The 15,350-nt window shown below is 40.5% G+C and overlaps 2 long non-coding RNA genes and 1 other non-coding gene across 5 annotated transcripts; all 3 read right to left on the bottom strand.

The window, feature by feature from the left end:
* Nucleotides 1-4,908: 4,908 nt before the first annotated feature.
* LOC100558059 (uncharacterized) lies at nucleotides 4,909-11,140 on the bottom strand. Of its 3 annotated transcripts, XR_010006304.1 has the most exons (7): nucleotides 11,023-11,092; nucleotides 8,603-8,656; nucleotides 7,974-8,155; nucleotides 7,759-7,829; nucleotides 7,116-7,143; nucleotides 6,824-6,891; nucleotides 4,909-5,861 (listed from the first exon to the last, which is right to left on the bottom strand). It is a non-coding gene; the product is annotated as an uncharacterized LOC100558059 (long non-coding RNA). The 3 variants fall into 3 exon arrangements; XR_507375.3 differs by lacking the exon at nucleotides 7,974-8,155 and having other exon boundaries at nucleotides 11,023-11,096; XR_010006300.1 differs by lacking the exons at nucleotides 4,909-5,861; nucleotides 7,974-8,155 and having other exon boundaries at nucleotides 6,426-7,143; nucleotides 11,023-11,140.
* LOC134295784 (small nucleolar RNA SNORD50) lies at nucleotides 6,995-7,068 on the bottom strand. Its single transcript, XR_010002390.1, has one exon. It is a non-coding gene; the product is annotated as a small nucleolar RNA SNORD50 (small nucleolar RNA).
* A 2,299-nt stretch (nucleotides 11,141-13,439) lies between the features above and the next one.
* Nucleotides 13,440-14,568, bottom strand: LOC134299144 (uncharacterized). The gene is made up of 2 exons (XR_010006297.1): nucleotides 14,036-14,568; nucleotides 13,440-13,952 (listed from the first exon to the last, which is right to left on the bottom strand). It is a non-coding gene; the product is annotated as an uncharacterized LOC134299144 (long non-coding RNA).
* Nucleotides 14,569-15,350: the final 782 nt, after the last annotated feature.

Below are 15,350 nucleotides of genomic sequence, written 5' to 3'. Positions count from 1 at the left end.
CTAACAGTAAGTTCGGGATAGTTTTAATGTTCTGGTGCTTCAAAATGCAAAATTAGTAGCCATTCCCCGAAATGCTTGTGAGCAGAATACAGGTTTTGAATACTTGTACTTGCATACATGTTCATAATGAAGTATTTTGGAGATGGGGCCCAAGTCTGAACGCAAAATTCATTTACATGATGCACTGCTTCCTTTATCTTAGTATGAGCCTATTATGGTTAGGATTTAGGATATTAGATGTGATCCATACTAAAATAGCATGAGACTGACAAACTGCAAGTCGAAGGAAGGAAGAACTATCTACTCTCTTCACTTTTTTGAATTTACAAAAGACCCAAATTACTTCAGGGGCAACTAAATGGTCCAGAAAGATTCTGTTACTAAATACTCTGAAACTCCTACATGAGGGTGAAATTATGATTAGCGGCCCAGATGTTCAGAAGGGAAGCAGAATACAGTTTTGGTGCAAATGAAAGGAAGCTGCAGTTGTCAAAGGCTTTCATGGCTGGAATCACTGGAAGCCTTTTCCACGCCTTGTTCCAGAAGCATTCTCTCCTGACGTTTCGCCCACATCTATGGTAGGCATCCTCAGAGGTTGTGAGATATATTTATTTATTTGATTTGATTTATATACCGCTCTTCTCCCCCAGGGAGAGAAGAGTTTATATATCTGTGGAATGTCCAGGATGGGAGAAAGAGCTCATGTCTGTTTGAAGCAAGTGTGAATGTTTCAATTAGCCAGCTTAGAAGAAAGAAAAAAAGAGTTCTTTCTCCCACCCTGTACCTTCCACAGATATATAAACCTCCCTTGCCTAGTTTCCAACAGACCTCACAACCTGCCAAGGATGTGGGCAAAATGTCAGGAGGGAATGCTTCTTGAACATGGCCATACAGCCCAGAAAACCCACAACCCAGAAGCTGCAGTTTGTCTTTCCCCAAAGTATTAAAATGTTAAAGGGGCGGGGTTTCAAAAATCATCTAACACCAGCCATGACAAAATACTCATTCTCTAAAGATTTGGAGTATAAGGAAAGCCCGAATAGATCAAAGGCCCACCTCACCCAGCATGGGTTATAATTTTATGAGATGGTGAAAAGCTTCATCCTATTCAACTTTTCCCCTCCAAAAATGCGTCTTTCAGTACACCCCTATCATATTTCCCCTTACTTCCTTTGAACTAAACCACCTCAAAATTTGTGAACCTCTTTAGGTTGTGACATCTATATCCTCATTATTTCTTACTCATGAATTAAGGCAGCATAATAAGATGCTACCTATAATATCAGTTAAAACATAGAACATCAGTTTAAAGACATATAAGACCAATACATATTAAAACAACCAGTCCTGAGATTTATAATTTGAAAACCAGATGGATAGACCTCCTGCTGGAACAACTGGTTTTTAACGTTGTTTTAAATTCAGTTAGCATATTTAGCTGTCAAATATTTTAATGGGTTGCTGCACACTTTAGGAGTGGCTGAAGAAAAGTGCCCTGGGTGAGACAGCTGCCAACCTAGTCTTGACTGAAGTAAATGCCAAGATGAGGAACAACAAATCATCTCAGTAAACAAATTATACACACAATGCATTTTGAACATTTATTCATCTACAAGTGATTCAACAGTGAATACTTGTGTTTTTCAAAGTACAGTAGAGTCTCACTTATCCAACATTCGCTTATCCAATGTTTTGGATTATCCAGTGCATTTTTGCAGTCAATGTTTTCAATACATCATGATATTTTGGTGCTAAATTTGTAAATACAGTAATTACTACATAGCATTACTGCATATTGAACTACTTTTTCTGCCAAATTTGTTATATAAGATGATGTTTTGGTGCTAAATTTGTAAAATCATAACCTAATTTGGTGTTTAATAGGCTTCTCCTTAATCTCTCCTTGTTATCCAACATATTCGCTTATCCAACGTTCTGCCGGCCCGTTTATGTTGGATAAGTGAGACTCTACTGTATGTGTACTTTTAGATTCAGTAACTATTCAAGCAGTGCCTTAAAAATGAAGCATTTTTTGCCACTTAGTCAATCTGACTTTAGCTCTGTGATATGTTGAAGTTCCTTGCACATCTGATTGCATACTTAGGATCATTATTGTGCTGCACAGCCCACTTCAGATCAATAGTTCTCAAGTGATCTGAAAATTATCCTTCAGAAACAGTGCTCTTTTAAGTTTCCTGATAATGAGAGGACAGTATGGTGTAGTGTAAGTGCTTGAGTACTGGGATATGAGCTCTGGAGACCAGAGTTCATATCCCTCAGCCATGGAAATAAACTGGGGAATTTCACTCTCCCAACCTTAGAGGAAGAAAAAGGCAATCTTCTCTTGAATGAAGTCTTTGCAACCCACCCCGCACCCCGAGAGGTTCACCTGTGCCCATTCATGCAACTGTTTCTTTCAAAGAAACTTGTTGTGAACCAGCAATCTGCAGGCCACTTTTGTCAACCATTCTGTAGTGCAGGGGTCTCCAAACTAAGGCCCAGGGGCCACATGCGGCCCATCGAAGCCATTTATCTGACCTCTGTGGCGGCCGCTCCCTCCTCCGAGGAAGCCGCCGAGAAAGGTGCGTGTGGCACGAGGGAGGAGGGAAAAATGCGCACCTTTCCTGTCTCCTCCCTCACCTGGTGTGTGCCTTCCAAAGCTTTGCTTGTTTATAATGGTATTTTAATTACTATTTAATTGATTTCTAATTATTAAGAGGTGCTATGCTTGTCGTGCACAAAGGCAGAAGGAGGTTGGACTAAATGGCCCACGGGGTCTCTTCCAATCCTGTTTATTATCATCATCATCATTATCACAGTAGAGTCTCACTTATCCAAGATAAACGGGCCGGCAGAACCTTGGATAAGCAAAAATGTTGGATAATAAGGAGGGATTAAGACAAAAGGCTATTAAACACAAAATTGCATTATGATTTTACAAATGAAGCACCAAAACATGTTTTACAACAAATTGACAGAAAAAGCAGTTCAACACACACTGTTATGTAGTAATTACTGTATTTACAAATTTAGCACCAAAACATTGCAACATTGACTACAAAAACATTGACTACTAAAAGGCAGGCTGCCTTGGATAATCCAGAATATTGGATAAGTGAGACTCTACTGTATTATTGACACAGACACAATATAATACAGCAAATGAGATATATATGCAGGATTTCGTATTGCAAAATCACAAGTTGTACACTTCCCAAGCGTTTAGGACAGTGTGATGTATTACTATTAACAACATTGAGGCTGGGTGGCCATCTGTCAGGGGTGCTTTTAGTGCACAAAGGCAGAAGGGGGTTGGACTTAATGGCCCAAAGAGTGTCTTCCAACCCTCTTTATTATTTTTATTATCATTATGATTATATTGAGGCTGTATTTATTCCTGTTTTTTTAAAAACTTCAAAATAAGATATGTGCAGTGTGCATAGGAATTTGTTCATTGTTCTTTAAAAAACTATAGTCCAGCCCTCCAACAGTCTGAGAGACAATGAACTGGCCCCGTGTAAAGTTTGGGGACTCCTGCTGTGGTGTGTCTGAATGATAAAATTGTTCCAAGTCCTAAATGACCAAAGCAGGCCCTAAGCATTACACTATCAGCACCATTCTTGATGGTTCGATTGAGGTCCTTCTATTTGAAACAAGTGTTTAGTCAAATACTACAGTAGACCACCTTGTTACCCAAAATTGGTTGGGAATTGTATTGCCAAACTTCAGATGTACAGCATTGTTTATTCATTCAGCCACTTCCAACATGGACGAGCCCACGCCAGAGCTCCCTGTTGGCGTCACCACCCCAGTTCTTGCAAGGTCAAGCCAGACACTTCAAGCATACCATCAATCTTGCCCTTGCTTGGCTCCTCTTCCTTTTTCCTTCCATTTTCTCTTTAAGAGCATTCGTTTCTTCCCCCTGCCTTAAAATGGACACCATTCTTGCCATTTTTACTTCTGGTCACTTCTGGTGTGAGAATTGGCAGTCTGCGAGGACGTTGCCCACGTGATGCCCAAATGTTTTTGCCATCCTTGTGGAAGGCTTCTCTCATGTCCCCGCAAGAAGCTGAAGCAGATAGAGGGGGCTCATCCATGCTCTCCCTGGATTGGATTCAAACCAGCAGCCTTCAGGTCAGCAGTCCTGCTGGCACAAAGGTTTAACCCACTGTACCTGCACTGAGTAGAGGGCTAGACTCAATGGCCTACATACATTTTAGCTATCTTACAGAAGATTCCCAAACCCCATCAAATTTCCTCCAGATTAAATTACTGTTCAATTAGAATATGGTCCTATCCTATCCTTTGCAGGAGGGGAGTACTGTATAGCCCAGACTTTATATATGGCCTGTCCTAAAAATATTTCCTTGTACCTAGACTTCTTCAACACCTCACCTACATAAATATCTAAGCTTCATCAGTTTAAGAGGATTATCACATGCTCACTTAAGTAGTCTTAGGAATAACCAGCTAACCAGTATTACCTAATTAGCAGCATACAAGTGTTTGATAAATCCCACCTGACTTGAAGGTGCCATGCTGAACTTGGAACTACTTGTACAAAAAGCATGCAACTACTGTGCTTTTCTTCAAAAATAAATGGTAACACAAAATTAGCCACACATAAGGTCTGCTTGTATTGCTCCATTTCTCTCTAGCACCTAACTGTGTTGTCAGATATTTACAGGGATATCACCTTGTTTATCCTGAGGACATAAGATTCATAGTGTGTACAGTTGAACATATACAACTTTATAGCAATTTGGACCACAATGCTATGAAGAATTAAACACATTTTTAATGGAATGTTCCCAAGAATCTTCCATTAAGAAACACTTTATTTCTTTCTTCATCTTTTTTTTTTATCAAACAGCACAATTAAGATAAAATTCTCAAACCAGTCAAGGGTAAAGTTTCAGCATTTTATTAGTTTGGCTGCATTCAACATTTAAGACTTAAGATCCATCATCACACAAACTTTAGTTCCAAATGAAGCTTTTCCATAATTGTAGCACCAGTTCCCAAACTAGTGTGCTCAGATCCTTAATAATAGTAAATCTTTATATGCTACTTTTCTCCCACAATGGGGATCCAAAGCATCTCCCAGCTTGTTAAAAACAGTACAAAATTAAACAATCAAATGTATGAATATAAAACATGTAAAGAAATCAAGGTAAAACATAATTGTGCAAAGGCCTTCCTGGACACTGCTGAAACCTGGGCCTCCAGGTTTAGCTATGAGTCCATGAGGACCTGCAAGCTGTGGACATGTGATTTCAGGGAATATTATCCCATCCTGCACAAGATGCTACCCTATACCGATTTGCCTTGCAACTGACCAGGCCCTGTCTTGTCTGGATTCTATTTCAATTTTTTAAATCTTCATCCAGCCCATTACTGCTGACAGGCACCAGTTCAGAGTCTGGGCCACTTCCTTGGCTTTTGGTGGAATGAGTAATAAGAGTTGGGTGCCATCTACATACAGATGGCACAGAACTCCAGATGATCTTTCCCAGCCGCTTCAGGTAGCTGTTAAACAACATGGGGGGAAAGTACAGGGCCCCGCAGAACAATGGCCACTGGATTGAGCAGGAGTCCCCCAGTACCACCTTCTGGGTCCGTCCCTCCAGGAAAGAATGGTGCTATTGTAAAAGAGTGCTCCCAAGTCCCATTCCAGCCAGACGGCCCAGAAGTTAACCATGGTCAACGGTAACGAAGGCCAGGAGAACCAAAAGGGACACTCTCTCCCTGTCTAGTACTCTACGTAGATCTACCTAGACGATCGAAGTTGATTTGGTCCTATGCGGATGTAATTTCCTTGGGGAACACGTCAAACCATGTCTCCATTTGACTTCTTAGAGCTAAAAATGAAAAAGTAAAAAAAAAGGACATTACAATTACACGATGATCTCACTCAGTTAAAACAAACTTCTAGATTTCTACTTCTGCACCTATCTTTTCCCCAATAGGCCAGGGCAGGCTACTTTAGCAGTTCTTAAGGGTAAACCCTTCCCCATTTGCCACAGGTGACAATTCCCACCAGAACCAAAGCAATCTCAAGTGTATCTTGCATTTTAAAAGGAAATCTGGTATTTTTATTGAAATAGTGTGACATGTGCACGTTAATGATTTGTACTTGGTGAAGTGCATTTATTTTCATTTAGGGTGATAATTAGTTTGGTAAATGGAGGCAGGATATGTAGCATGCTACTTGTATACTGGCTATTTCTATAGTATGCATTTCAGTGTTCAGTCATTTCCATTTTTTGTAAGTATAATACCTGAAGGAAGGCTTTCAACTACATTTATAATTTAACCAGAATATAATCTTACACTGGTGATCCCATAGGCCTGCTATTTGAGGCCCACTGATCATTAGCTTCTTTATACAGCACTTTCCAATTCAAATGCCTTACATTTTTTTCTTTTCCCATATACATCATGAAGGTGATCCAGTCTTTACCCAAAGATTTCTCTCACATCACTGTTCAAAAAAAAATCCAATGGGACATTTTACTAGCTTTATGCTCACTTGAACCAGCATCACCACAAATTTTCCTGCTTTATAGATTCTAGATGCCAACACAGCTAAAGCAATCAGTGATTGCTGCTTGCCGTCAAGGCTAGGTAGAGATCTAGAGCAGTATTTTCCGCAACTCCAATCTAGGCTAAAGTATGATTTCCAACATCACCAAAGTGCACGCTTATTCAAATATTCTACCATATTTAATATATTTCTTTCTGATAAAACTAGCAGCACTTCATGTAAACTAGATTTTTTAGGAAATATGACACATGTTCTAATCAACGATATTATACTTACTTGTAATTTGCAATCCAAAACTGGAGGTCTTGAATTAAATCCTTCCCCTCTTGCTACCTGAAATCCAGCTACCAATCGACAAAAAGTACAAAGAAAATAGCATATACATTAACAGAAGTTACTAGGAATGTTTTTTTAAACCAAATAGCAAATCTATTGACTAATGATATAACCTCAGAAGCCGGATCCATATTGGCAGTTTTTTCATCAAAGAAATCAGGTTCGGGATAGTCTCATCAATGATTATATCAATGCTAATGATTTACTGAATAAAGGCATTTAATACACTTACCTTATTCCTAATATATCTTTTGTCAAGTCTGAAAAGAAAGAAAAAACTAAGTGTGAAATACTTTTCCTTTCTCCTAGTTAGGTTTTAGGTCATTAGGAAACTAACTGTATTTCTTTTAGTGCAAGAGTTGTTTCCAAATGCATCTGCCCAACAGCAGAACAGATACATCGGAAAAACACCCCATCCCATTCTAGGCACATTCTGAAGATATGAAAATTCCTCCCAACTGATCAACGAAGGAAATCCAATCCCAAGTCACTAGATATAATTCCAATAAACACATAATTGAAGTGGTGTTTTACTAAGGCCGGGCTCTTCCTGAAATTCAGTCTTTACTATAAAAATGCAGATGACTCACTGGGACCCATTCAGGTCTAAATATGTTGAGTACTACATACAAAATAAAATCAACATTGGCATACACTCTCAGTGGTCATAAAATCCACTCTGCTTAGATCTAAAAACATAGACCTAAGACAATACTGTTTTAGAAAGATTGATATTTTTAGCCAATCAAGTGACAATACATTTGGCAGGCAGAGCATTAATACAGCACTCTCTATCTTCCTAATTGTATGTAGTATCAGCTAAACTAAGAGGAACCATTATTTGGGTTCCATTGCATCCTTTTTAGACTGAATACCTTTTTCATACTCAGGATCAGCCATCCTTCTCCATCAAATAGTCTTCTAAATATGTGGATGTTTTTATGACCTGAAAATAAAATTCACAAGTTCAGAAAATAATCTCAACTAAGTCAAAAGCAGCTTGTGTTCCAGAATAAGGCAAATAGGTTCTTCACATCAGTATCCAGCTAAGCTTCACGCCATTAGCAGAATTGTATATACTTGTACAAACCTGCCCAGGCCCAAAGATCTTCAGGAGGCCCTTTCTCTCGGTCCCACCTCAATCGTAAGTTCAGTTGGAGGGAACGGGAGCAGGCCTTCCTTCTCGGTGGCTGCCCCTCGACTTTGGAACTCCCTGCACAAGGAAGTCAGAATGGCCTCTCCGTTGCCCTTCTGGCAGCAGATATTCAGACACTTTTAAAAATGAAGGTTTCTAAGATCAATTCAGGGTGTTCTATGTGGTTTTTAACTTTGAACATGTTTTAATGGTTTTTAACTGGCAATATTAAAATACGGTTTATATTTACTCCTGTTTCATGTTTGCATTTTTCAATATTTTAAATTGCATGCTGATGCTTTTATGTTAAGCTGCTTTGAGCCTCCTTTGGGAGAGAAAAGGTGGGATATAAAATAAAAATAAAATACAATAAATCATAGCCCACATCACGTCTTATGTCCTCCCTGTGTCTTATTGACTAGCACCTTCTGTCATAGCCCACATACAAAGTTGCTCCTGGGCACCAGGTCAAGTGATGCTATTCTAACAAAAACTTGCCACAAAGTCATCAAACTGCATTTGGTTTACAAAATATTTTTGAATATGAAAACAAGAAAGATTTTCAAGTAATGCATGAGACTTACCAGAGTACATTTTGCACTGCAGCAGTACAAACATAGTGTTTAGTCTCATGGCTCCTGCAAAACAAAATTAAAGAGAACTTAAAATTAAATAATGTAATTCTGACAAGTTACTTCATTTTATTTGTATCTCATTCAAAAAAATATACAGGGCACAATTTAACCATATTTGAACATTCTATACAATTCATTGGGTTGCTGTGAGTTCTCCAGGCTGTATGGCCATGTCCCAGAAGCATTATCTCCTGATGTTTTGCCTGCATCTATGGCAACATCCTCAAAGATTGTGAGGTTTGTTGGAAACTAGACAAGTAGGGTTTTATATATCTGTGGAAGGGCCCAGGGTGAGAGAAAGAACTCTTGTCTGTTGGAGGCAAGTGTGAATAGTGTACTCGTGCCACCCTGACTTGCATTGCATAGCCTTGCAGCTTCAAGGTGTGGCTGCTTAATGCCTGGAGGAAATCCTTTGTTGGGAGGTGTTAGCTGGCCCTAATGAACTGAGAATGCTGTTTTGTACAAATTTAGGAAAGCCCCTGGGACTTAAGGCACTTATTTTCAAGGAAGCGAATGTTACACTCAGAACCAAAGCTACATGCCAAACAGAATTAACAGGAATCTACCTAAACATATATGATTTAGAATATATATGAATGAATCAGCATGTCCAAAATTCAAGCCTCACCTCTTTCCATGAAATCATTAAGCGGCATTAAGCAAAATGGTTATAACTATTTTATCACACTCATGCAATGGCTTTGCAACCAAGCAAATGTAAAAAAAAACCTGCTCTGAATATTTAAAAAGGGCAACACAAATTACCCCACTATACTGTACTCTAGCATGGGATTTCAAGAAGCCTTCCCCAACAGGCCATTCCGATCCATTTCACTGAAAATGCTTTATATTGAATATAGGTGCACACTCATCAAACCTATAAATGAAAAATCCCACCCAATGCACTAGAAGCTTTTATAGTTTGAACTGCATTATATGGTCAGCATAGGCCAATATAATTATTGGGCTGATAGATTATGACCTGTAAGGATCACAACCTAATGGGGTAGCAGTTTATTTGGTAATCATTGCTGGGCAAGTTGATATTTCATTCCTATTCGTATTTAAAGATACAGGCACATTTCTTGTCCAGGTTGAAAACCTCAAAATGTTTCAGTTTGTATCTTTATCTTATCAACTTAACAGTCTCTTCATAAACTATATTGCTTTGTACAGTTTTCTTTAATAAGACTACTTTCAAAGAAAACACAAGCCTCAACTGTTTTCCAACTTCCTACACTGCCTTCTGCAGTCTAACAGACTTCGATACACGAGCTGAGTCAAGACTCAACTGACATTTCTGTCATCCTTTTAAAAACTGAATATTCTAAACTGCCACTGAGCAGTCACATGACCTGCAGCACCTCCCACTGTGTTAGGTATATAGCGATAACCACAGACTAAATAGGTTTTAGGATATAAAATGACATCAAGTTTTTACTTGGTGATGACCTTCCCCACGTAACCTTGGCCAAGTTTTTCTGAGGCAGCCAGGATTAGAAAATTCAAAATTTTAGACACAGGCAGAGAGATGCCAACATTTCTTGTAGCCTTTTACCTATGTTTTTAACCAACATGTTTTTATGCAGTTTTTAAGTGTTGTAAATTTTACCCATCAACGTTTTGTTAATCTCATCATTCTGCATACCGTATACAACTATGGTGGAGTAAGGGTCTTTGGACCATAATAAAATGTTATTGACATACAATAAAACAGACTAACATCAAATAGAGGAGGCTTGAGAAGGTTGCTTCCTCCACCAGTAATACAGTTCAGTACAATTCAAATTACATTATATGGCTGTGTAGATACAGTATAGAAAGTACAATATTCATGATTGCACTCTTGAATTTGAGCATTAATCCCCGTTAGGAATTTACATTGGAGCCGCTCATAATCTGTAATTAATGAGGCTCGCTTACAACCCTGATTAGGCTGGATATTAATAAAGCAGAGGGATGGAGAGAAAAGGCAGACACCACATTGGGACAGCAAGGAGGCCATTTCCTGCCATCGCTTTTCTGTTGCCTAGAAGCTTCCCTCTAGCTGCTATTCGACTCTAAAGCATGCCTGCTCTAAAGGCACAATATAATGTTAAGATTTCCGTGTCTGTGAATTCTGAACCCACCGATTAAAATTCCGCACCCCTCCCCGGTAAAATATTTTAGCGACTCCGATTTCATAATTTTAAGACGCCATTTTACCACCTAATTGTATTTACCGGGGCTTGAGCATCTACAGTCCCTGCAGCAAAACTCCAGCAGATACACATTTAGAAAACATTCATATATATAGGGGAAGAAACAATTTGAAAAAGTGAGGTGAAAATGGCCCACAAAATGGCGGCAAACCCTAACACATTACCCACCTCCTCGCGCGACGAAGCGAAAGAAAGAACAGGCGCCGGAGCAGCACTTTATATAGGCATCGGCGGACGAAAGCGAGGCTGGCCCCGCCCACCCGGCTCCCATTGGCTGCAGAGGAGGGGCGTGTGGGAGGGGAGAGGGAAGGGTGTGTTTCCGAGTGACTTTTGAAAAACCGAACCATAGAGCTGAAAATCCGTTCTAGGCCACGCCGCCGCTGGTGACGTTCCTTCGTCTCCCCGCCACTCTATAGTTTTATCAGCCCCGTCGTCTGTTTCCTTCCGGAGCGGGCCGCGCGCCGCTCTCAGCTTCCCCATTGGGGAGAAGATGTCAATCACCACAGCTCATTCCTTAATTTTCTCAGCCGACATTCCCAAAACAAGCACACAATTTTCTCTCCTTTTACCAGCCTTTTAAAAGCTTTCTAATGAACATGTGATTCTGGGTTGCTGTGCGTTTTCCGGGCTGTATGGCCATGTTCCAGAAGCATTCTCTCCTGACGTTTCGCCCACACCAATGACAGGCATCTTCAGAAGTTGTGAGGTCTGTTGGAAACTAGCAAGTGGGGTTTATATATCTGTGGAAGCTCCAGGGTGGGAGAAAGAGGAAAGTGAACGTTGCAACTGGCCACCTTGATTAGCATTGAATGGCCTTACAGCTTCAAAGCCTGGCTGCTTCCTGCCTAGGGGCATCCTTGGTTAGGAAGTGTTAGCTGGCCCTGATTGATTTGTGTCTGGAATTCCTCAGTTTTCTGAATGTTGCTCTTTATTTACTGTCCTGATTTTAGAGTTTTTTAATACTGGTAGCCAGATTGTGTTCATTGTCATAGTTTCTCCTTTCTGTTGAAATTTATTTATTATTTTATATACAACTCTTCTCCCCCAGGAGGACCCAGAGCGGTCTTACACAATGGCAGAATTAAATGCCACATATAATACAACATGTAGTAAAACCAAACATAAAACACAATTAAAAGCTGGTATCCAAATAAAATTTAAACAATTAAAACCATGTGACCATTACAACAGGGGCAGTTTCGAGCCAAAGTCAGAGCCAGTCTGCGTTCGACTTAATATTACTTCACAGAACCCATCAAGTCATATCAACTCATATCTTAGGATGGGCCAAAAGCTTGATCCCACAGCCAGGTCTTCAGCTACTTCCTTCATCCAATGCTTTTGGGTTAAGGAAGTAGCTGAAGACCTGGCTGTGGGACCAAGCTTTTGGCCCATCCTAAGATATGAGTTGATATGACTTGATGGGTTCTGTGAAGTTCCTCCCCCCCCCCCATCATTTTGAAATGTATTTGTCGTACAATGCTTTTGACACGAAATTAAAAAAAATAAGCTACTTCCTAAAAGATATGAGTGAGGCAGCTTCCCTAATCTCCCTTGGCAAGGAGATCTACAGCTGTGGAGCTACCATCGAAAAAGCCCTGTCTCTCGTCTCTGCCAATCGCAACTGTGACGGCGGCGGGACCGAGAGCAGGGCCTCACTCAAAGATCTTAATCTGCAGGACACCAGAGCTGTTTAAGGTTTTGTAGGCCAAAGCCAGTACTTTGAATTGTGCCTGGAAGCTAACAGGCAGCCAGTAAAGCTGCTTCAACAGAGGAGTTGTATGCTCATTGTCCACATGCTTATGGATTTCAATGGCTTCTCTGTGTAGTGACATGATAGCTATTAGAGTGGTCCAGGATTTCTGTGTTCTCAAATATGCTGAGTCCAGGTTGGTTCATCAACTTCGGAGGATACCTGCCATAGATGTGGGTGAAACGTCAGGAGAAAATGCTTCTGGAACAGGGCCATACAGCCCAGAAAACTCACAGCAACCTAGTGATTCCGGCCATGAAAGAGAATCGACAACACATTGAACATGTGATTCTCTGGTGGGCTGGCATTAGTTGATAGGGGTCTCCTCCAACCCTATGATTCTTCTAAACCATTCCACAAGTAGATGCCTACTCTAAATGGCCATGCCTTAGTACATACATTTCCTTAGTAAAACAGCCATCAGTTTGTACCTGTGAATATAACAGCCACAATGTAGGAATGTGTGACTTGTGGTTGTGTTATGCTTGAATTAGCACATGAATCCAGCCCCTTCTACATTGTCTTCTAACCCAGATTATCAAACAAATAATCTGGATTTTATTTGGCAGTGTAGAAGGGGCCGGAGTGTTGGGAAATACAAAGCATCATAGTTGATTTCTCCAGCAGAGCATCTGATGCACAAGGCATAACACAAAGAGTATAGGCCAACATTCACTTCTGTAACAAAACAGGTGAACTGGGCCCTTCTATGCTGCCACATAAAATCCAGATAATCTGCTTTGAATTAGATTACATAGCACTGTAGACTCATATAATCCAGTTCAAAGCAGATAATGTAGATTATCTGTGTCACAGACAGAACGCCACCAGATAAGATTCAACACAGTTTATTAAAGATACAGAACCAAAAATGCCCGTAAAAGACAAAGGGCTAGGCAAAGACTCGCCTTCAATATGAAAAGACACTAAAAAACAGTTCAAAAGATAAACCGGATTAAACGGGAGTTTAATCCGGGTTAAACCAAAAATGCTTACTTCAGCCTGGCACTTAAAACAAACAAAAACTCGTAAACAAAGATTCAAAGAAACATAAATAACTGGCAGCAGATTACTCTCTGCTACTCAACAGCTGTGGTTGATTAACTAAGTTACTACTCCTCCGTGCAGCAAGCGAACTCCGGGTTCAAACACATCAATCAGGGCAGAAGCAGTCAGCGGGGTCCCAATCCGGTCCAAGGTCGAAGGCCAGGTACAGACGTCTTTAGTTCACCAGTTCCACCGATAATCACAGAAGGGATAGTCCGAGGTCGCAGTCAGTCAGTCAGTCCAGCGTCAATCCAGAGTAGGCAATTAATGTCCGTCAAAAAGACGACGGAGGTCCAAGCTATTAAGATTAAACACAAGTTGCACAGGAAAAGCCCACACAGTTCCTCCCGCCGTCTATGCCCAGTGTCCTTGGTAACTTACGTATTCAGCAAACGAATCACACCCGTCTTCAGGAAATTCCCAACAAGAGCCCAAGCGTTCGTCCAGATTACCTTGCCCAACGCAATTAGCCCTGGATTCTAAACCCCATTTTATACCAGTTTACAACTCCTCATCGCTGTCAGCTGTTACCCTAATTCCAGGTGTCTCATCATCCTCCTCCTCATCAGAGCTAAAACACCTTTGACTACGCCCCACAGCATCCCCAGCTGTGGATCCCGTCCCATCCCTCCAGCTCGTCCACGGGTCTAATCCTGCAACTCCCCAGTCGCCTCCCATACTATCATTGCCGGTGGCACCCAAATCCTCCCTCACACGAGTCCATTCCATATCATCCTCCTCTGAGCTAACCATCTCTTCCTCCATTCCCTCGGTAAAACCCTCAAAGGAGTCTTCGTCAGTTGGTTCTGCAAATAAGTCCCGCAGCCGTTTCCTTTCTCGCTCCTCAAGAGAGTCTGACTCCCGAGGAGTCTTACGACCACGTCTCCCAGTATCGGAGCCATAAGGCTCAACCATAACAATCTGCTTTGATAATCTGGATTATATGACAGTGTAGAAGAGGCCGTAGGCCCCTTCTCCACTGCCATATAAAATCCAGATTATTTGATTTGAACTAGATTACATGGCAGTGTAGGCTCATATAATCTAGTTCAAAGCAGATAATGTGAATTATCTGCTTTTATCATCTGGATTATATAGCAATGTAGAAAGGGCCATAGATGTAATCCCTTTCTCTAGTTGGAAACAAACAAATGATTTTTCTCTACCTATATACTCTTAAAAACACCAGATCCTGTCTGATCTTGGAAGCTAAGCAAGGTCAGCCCTGGACAATATTTGGATGCAAGACAGGCCCCTTCTACACTGCCATATAATCCAGATTGTCAAAGCAGATAGTGTAGAAGGGCCATGACATTAGATACCTATTTGCTGTAGGCTACATTTCAGAAGAAGGAACTTGCAAAACCATCTCTTTCTGCATCCCTTGCTTAAGAAATCTCTAGGAAATTCATGGGACCGCCTGACAAACAACTTGAAGACACAATATACATAGTCTTTTCCTTCTCAGAAAATGTTTTGCACCACAAGATTTTGTGGATGGAAGTTAATTCAAACTGTGAAGCTGTGCTTAGCACTTTGTTTCAGAAACAATAATATCTTTAACTTTTTCTTAAGTATTGCAATAAAATTGAAAAGTAAGGGGGAAATGTTAGTAAGTACATTTTAGCATGTTGACAGTTGCTATCAAATTGACTTTAGCTTATGGTGATGCTATGAATGGTAGTCCTCTCAATTA

This window comes from Anolis carolinensis, chromosome 1 (genome assembly GCF_035594765.1).
Source record: "Anolis carolinensis isolate JA03-04 chromosome 1, rAnoCar3.1.pri, whole genome shotgun sequence".
Taxonomy (NCBI): domain Eukaryota; kingdom Metazoa; phylum Chordata; class Lepidosauria; order Squamata; family Dactyloidae; genus Anolis; species Anolis carolinensis.
This window is presented reverse-complemented; position numbering and strand designations above follow the sequence as displayed.